The 6,146-nt window shown below is 36.9% G+C and overlaps 1 protein-coding gene across 1 annotated transcript in view; it reads right to left on the bottom strand.

The window, feature by feature from the left end:
* Positions 1-6,146, bottom strand: part of LOC106869292 (toll-like receptor 3) — a 353,412-nt gene that overhangs the window by 322,032 nt on the left and 25,234 nt on the right. Inside the window, exons 9-11 of the mRNA XM_052978036.1 lie at positions 4,937-5,008; positions 3,099-3,170; positions 474-545 (exon numbers count right to left, since the gene is read on the bottom strand). The gene's annotated coding sequence lies outside the window, so the exon portion shown is untranslated. The remainder of the gene's footprint in view (positions 1-473; positions 546-3,098; positions 3,171-4,936; positions 5,009-6,146) is intronic.

The following is a 6,146-nucleotide window of genomic DNA, read 5'->3' as shown; positions in this document are numbered from 1 at the left end:
TTGATAACACAGGACAAATTCAATGTTTGGTTACCGAAACTCGAGTAAGCAATGAAAAACGACAACAGTAATCGAATAAAACAACAAAATTTGCCAAAAAAACGTGACCTCCTAGAGCTGCCATGAAAACCCCACAAGTCCACAGCAGCCCTGACCATCAGAGTAAGTGCCCTTTCCCCTTCTTCTACAGCCGCACGCTTAGTGTAGGCCCATTCACTCGGGGCATTCTTGAGACACTCACAAACTTTTTAACAAAATTGCGGGGGGAGGGCAAAATTCTCTCTCCACCTTCACTTTCCCGATGAGAGCTTGAACCAACAGGGAAGCATCTGCTTCATCCCTTTCAACCTTGCACAGAGGCAGATAATGGAGGGAATGTGGGGTGAGGGAGCTTAAAATGAAGCATGGGAAGACGTTCCAGGATAGAAATATATTGTGAAAGAAATACTATAAACAAGAATGTTTCAACTTACAGAGTTCTTAGGCTAGAAAGATTTTGGAAGGTTCCTGATTTAACTTCCTTAATACCATTTCGATCCAAATCTCTGTAAAATAAAATTTTGCGCAGAAGAAATTGTATGGAAGATACATTTGCGACATGATTTTTATATTATGACTAAACAAATAGCTGGAGGAAAATATGGAAAATAAATCACGATGAAGAACTTGATGATGATGATGATGATGATGATGATGATGATAATAATAATAAATAATGATGAGGAGGGGGAGGATTATGGTGATAGCAGACATTGTGGTTGTAATGATGAACATGTTGACGAGGCGGAGGGGAAGATAATATGCTGATAGTGTTGATAATGAAGATATTATGATGCTGATCATGGGGCTGATATGGTTAATGTTGATTATTTTGTTAATGATGGGGATTAGCATGTCTATGTTGATGCTGAATATGATACTGACTATGATGATGTTGGTGAGGATGTTAATGGTGGTGATGATGATGATAGTTTTGAAAATTTGGCATTGGTATTTTATGGTAATTAATGATGTTAATGATGAGGAAAACGATGTGGAATTTCACGATGTTGATGAGGAAGATAACAGTAAAGTCGAGAATGATGACGATGATGATAACAAGGATGAAGACGTCAATAATGATGAAGGCGGCAATGGAGGTGCTTTAAATATTATGTTGTCAAGAGAAGTTCTTGCGGAATTTTAAATTTTGGCTTGAAATGATGTATTTTCAAATTGATTGTCGATAAATTACTTTGAATTTATATATAATTTTAAAGCCCGTTTTCGCTCTATCTAATCTCGTGTTACTCTTTACTTTTTCGATTTGAATCACTAATCCATTTTTTTCCGGAACTTTGAATACAACATGGACAATAAGTAAATACGCACAATTTTCTTATTCTAGTTTAAACAAGGCCGAAAAGCTGCTGAAGCAGTTCGCGATATCAACGATGCATTTGGCCCAGGAACCACCAATGAACGTATAGCACAATGGTGGTTCAAGAAATTTCGTAACGGTGACGAGAGTCTTGAAGACGATAAGCGTAGTGGTCGACCATCGGATGTTGACAACGATCAACTAAGAGCCTTATTCGAAGCCAATCAACGCACAACTGTTCGAGGGCTTGTTTCTGAATTAGACGTAACGTATACGACAATTTCCAACCACTTGAAAGGAATTGGAAAAACAAAAATACTTGAGAAATGGGTTCCACAAGAATTGAAAGACCAAACAACAAAAACACTGTTTTAAAGGGTCGTCTTCTCTTCTTTTACGCAACGAGAATGACCCATTACTCGACCGGATAGCCACTTCCGATGAAAAATGGATTCTTTACGACAACCGGCGACACTCAGCTCAGTGGTTGGACGCCGACGAAGCTCCACGGCACTTCTCGAAGCCAAAGTTGCACAAAAAGAAGGTCATGGCGAATGTTTAGTAGTCTGCGTTGGTCTCATCCATCACACTTTTGGATCAAGGCAAAACTATTATGGTGAAGTACTGTCAGCAAATGGATCAAATGCATAAGAAACTCCAACAACAACAGTCAATAGAAAATTACCAATTCTTCTCCACGACAACACTCGGCCGCACGTCGAAGTTGAACGAATTAGGCTGCAAAACCCTACCCCATCCGCCATACTCACCAGACCTCTCGCCTACTGACTGCCACTTTTCAAGCATCTCGACAACTTCGTGCGTGAGAAATGCTTCAAAAATCAAGACGATGCCAAACACGCCTTCAATGACTTCATCACCACCGGAACGCAGGATTTGTACGCTAATGGCATAAATAAACTTGTTTTGTGTTGGAAAAAGTATGTTGATTCTGATGATGGTTTTTATGTTGATTAATAACATTTTGTTTGAGCCGAGAAACGTGTATCTGAATTTAAGGGTTAGAGACCGCAAGACTTTTCTTGACAATCTAATATTAGAATTATTAGGAGAATAGAGACAATGGTGAAATATGCAGAAAGAATGTCTGAAGAAATCTTTAAAACAGAAAGTAAATGGCACAGGAAAAAAGAAGTTAAAGAAGATGAAAAGAAGAAGAGGAAGAAGAAGAAAAGATGAAGAAGCAAGTGACGAAGAAAATGGAGAAACAAGAAGGGAAGAAGGAAAACAAAAAGGGCAACAAAAAGAAGAAGAAGAAGAAGAAGAAGAAGAAGAAGAAGAAGTAAATAATAAGAAGAAAACAAATAGGTGCAACAACAGCAAGGAAAAAAGAAGTAAAGATCATATTTAAAAATTAATGTATGCATGTCCAAGTTCTATTACAAATACAATGAATATTCTAAGATGTTATTTGGTTTTGAGCTAGAAGTAAGTACTGTACATGATAGGCATGCCGTGTTACACATACACATTAATACATTCGCTTACATTCATCTTCACACATTGACATACACCTGAATTCTGTAAATGTTTCTCCCATTCTGATATACACCAACATTCAGAAGTAGGCCAACATTCATTTTCACACACATTCACAAATTATAACAATTCTTTGTAAAGACGCGTGAGGGAGTATTAAATGAAATATGGGAAGATATTTCAGATTTAGAAATATGTCGTCAATGAAAGACTATAACAGAACAGTGATTCAACTTACAGTGTTGTTAAACTTGACAAATTTTGAAAGGTTCCTACTTTGATTTCTTGGATATTATTTCCCCACAAAATCCTGTAAGGTAAAATTGGGAAAAGAAGACATTTTATGCAACAAATTTGAGAGAATATTAAATATAATGGCTAAACAATTAGATGATGGGAGAGATGGAAAGTAGGCTATGATCGTGGTGAACGTCATGACGGTGTAAACGATAATGTTGGGAAGATGTGATGAATATGATGCTGAGGTAGAAGAGAAGAAAAATAGCAGTAATGTTGATGACGATAATGTTATAATGCTGACGATGGAGCTGATATTGTTTATGTTGATTACTCTGATAATGATGAAGATTTACATGCTTACAGTGATAAAGAACATTATACTGAGGATGATAATGTTGGGGGATGATATGTCTCTTGGTTTTGATAATGATGATGATGTTGAAGATTAAGCAATTGAACGCGGTGCTTTATGGTAATGAATGATGTTGGTAATGAAGGGGACGGCGAAGAACTTGACGATGTTGATGATTGATGAATATTCCAATGGAGACGAGAATGATGAGAATGATGACAACAAGGACGTAGACATCGATAAAAATGTTGGCGGCATTGGAGGTGATTTAAATGTTAGAGGTATTAAGTGAATAGGGAAGCTAGCAACTGGTACAGGAATATGAATATTAAGAAATCATGAAAATCAGAGAGTGAAAAGCACAGCAAAGGAGAACAAAATAAGACGAAGGAAAAGAAGAAAATAGGCGAAGAAGGAGAAAAGGAAGACGAAAATTGTAGAAAAATTAAAAAAAACACATCAATGTGTATCAAAATTAGAATATAGATTACGTAGTTTTAAATAAACCTCTATAAGCGTTAATCTAGCGGTGAACAACGTACATGATATACAGACTGAATTCTGATTCATTCTGATTCATTCGCATTCACTCATCCATTCACAGAGACAGACATTTACATATAAACACAGGTTAGCACTAAATGTTTCCCGCCAGGTATTACACTCATATGTACCAACCGTCAGAAATGATCTCACACTCATATTCACAGACTTTCACATACAATAGTACACACCTTGAGAGAGAGAGAGAGAGTGATACTTTATGTAAAGAGGGGTGAGGGAGCTTACAATGAAATATGAGAAGAAATTAAATACTTAGAGATCTATCGTCAATGAAATACTATTAGGAAGACTGATTCAACTTATAAAGTGGTTCACACTGGTAATGAATGATGATGAAGATGATGATGATGATGAAGTTGAGGTTGCTGATGATCGGTACAGATAACGATGATGCGAAAGACGATGGTGATCATGATGATGACAAAGACGTCGATAATTATGATGTCGGGGAGGAGGGGGAAGAAGGAATAGAAGAACAATGACAACGACAACAACAACAATAATAATAATAAAAATGACATGAACAAGTACACAATATATTAAAAGAATTAGCGCAGGAATGATGTAGTTCTATATACACAACTGCAAGTGTCATTCAGGATGTTATTTAGCGTCGATCTAGAGATACACACCATACATGATACATAGACCGAATTACACACACATGTTAATACACTCGCATGCATTCACCCATATACCAGAGACATACACATGCATGCACTAAATGTTTTCCCTTATGTATGACACTCTCATATGTCTCAAATCTCAAAATTGGGCCAACACTCACCTTCGCAGGTATCCTGAAATAGTAAAACACCATTCGAAAGACACGTGCATGGGAGGCATAAAATAAAGGATGGGAACATTATAGATTTTGAAATATATTGTTCATGAAATAAAAGAAGACAGATTCAACTTACAAGTTTGTTAAACTGTACAGATACTGGAAGGATCCTGCATTGATTTCCGTGATATTATTGCTGTACAAAGTCCTGAAACGTAAAACTGAGTTAATATGAAATTTTATGGAACACAATTTTCAATGTAAAATATAATGGCTAAACAATTTGATGATGAAAGGGATAAAAAGTAGACTTTTTATCTCTTAGTGGCTGTGTGGTAAATAGCTTGCTTACTAACTACACGGTCCGGGTTCAGTCCCACTGCGTGCCATCTTGGGCAAGTGTCTTCTACTATAGCCTCGGGCCGACGAAAGCCTTGTGAGTGGATGTGGTAGACGGCAACTGAAAGAAGCCCGTCGTATATATGTATATATATATATGTATGTGTTTCTGTGTCTGTGTTTGCCCCAACATCTCTTGACAAGAGATGCTGGTGTGTTTATGTCCCCGTAACTTAGCGGTTCGGGAAAACAGACTGATGGAATAAGTACTAGGCTTCTAAAGAATAAATCCTGGGGTCGATTTGCTCGACTAAAGGCGGTGCTGCAGCATGGCCACAGTCAAAATCCTGAAACAAGTAAAAGAGTAAGGAGTAAAGTGTACTATCATGGTGAGCTTGATAATGTTGGTGGTCATAATGTTGGGAAGATGTGATGAATACGAAAGTGAGATAGAAAAGAAGGGAAAATGGCGGTAGTATTGATGACGAAGATGTTATGAGGCTGAAGATGGGGGGGGGGATATTGTTAATGATGATTATTCTAATAATGAGTGTAATTTACATGTTTATAGTGAAAACAAATATGGTAAGGAGTATGATGATGTTGGTTGTGATATTTCTCTTGGTGTTGATGATGATGATGATTATATTGAAGATTGAACATCTGATCGCGATACCTTGTGGTAATGAATAATGTTGATAATGAAGAAGACGATGAAGAACTTGATAATATTGATGATTGAAGAAAATTACGATGAAGATGGGAATGATGAGTGATGGCAACAAGGATGAAGACATCGATAATGAAGCTGGTGGCATTGGAAGTGGTTTAAATGTTAGAGGTATTAAGTGAATAGGGAAACTAGCAATTGATACAGAAATATGAAAATATTAAGAAGTAATAAAAATCAGAGAGAGAAAAGCACAGCAAAGGAGAGAGAAGAAAAAGAAGAAGAAGAAGAAGAAGAAGAAGAAGAAGAAGAAGAAGAAGAAGAAGGAGGAGGAGGA

This window comes from Octopus bimaculoides, chromosome 29 (assembly GCF_001194135.2).
Source record: "Octopus bimaculoides isolate UCB-OBI-ISO-001 chromosome 29, ASM119413v2, whole genome shotgun sequence".
NCBI classification, from domain to species: Eukaryota; Metazoa; Mollusca; class Cephalopoda; order Octopoda; family Octopodidae; genus Octopus; species Octopus bimaculoides.
The sequence above is the reverse complement of the archived record's forward strand: the minus strand, read 5'-3'. Positions and strand labels throughout refer to the sequence as shown.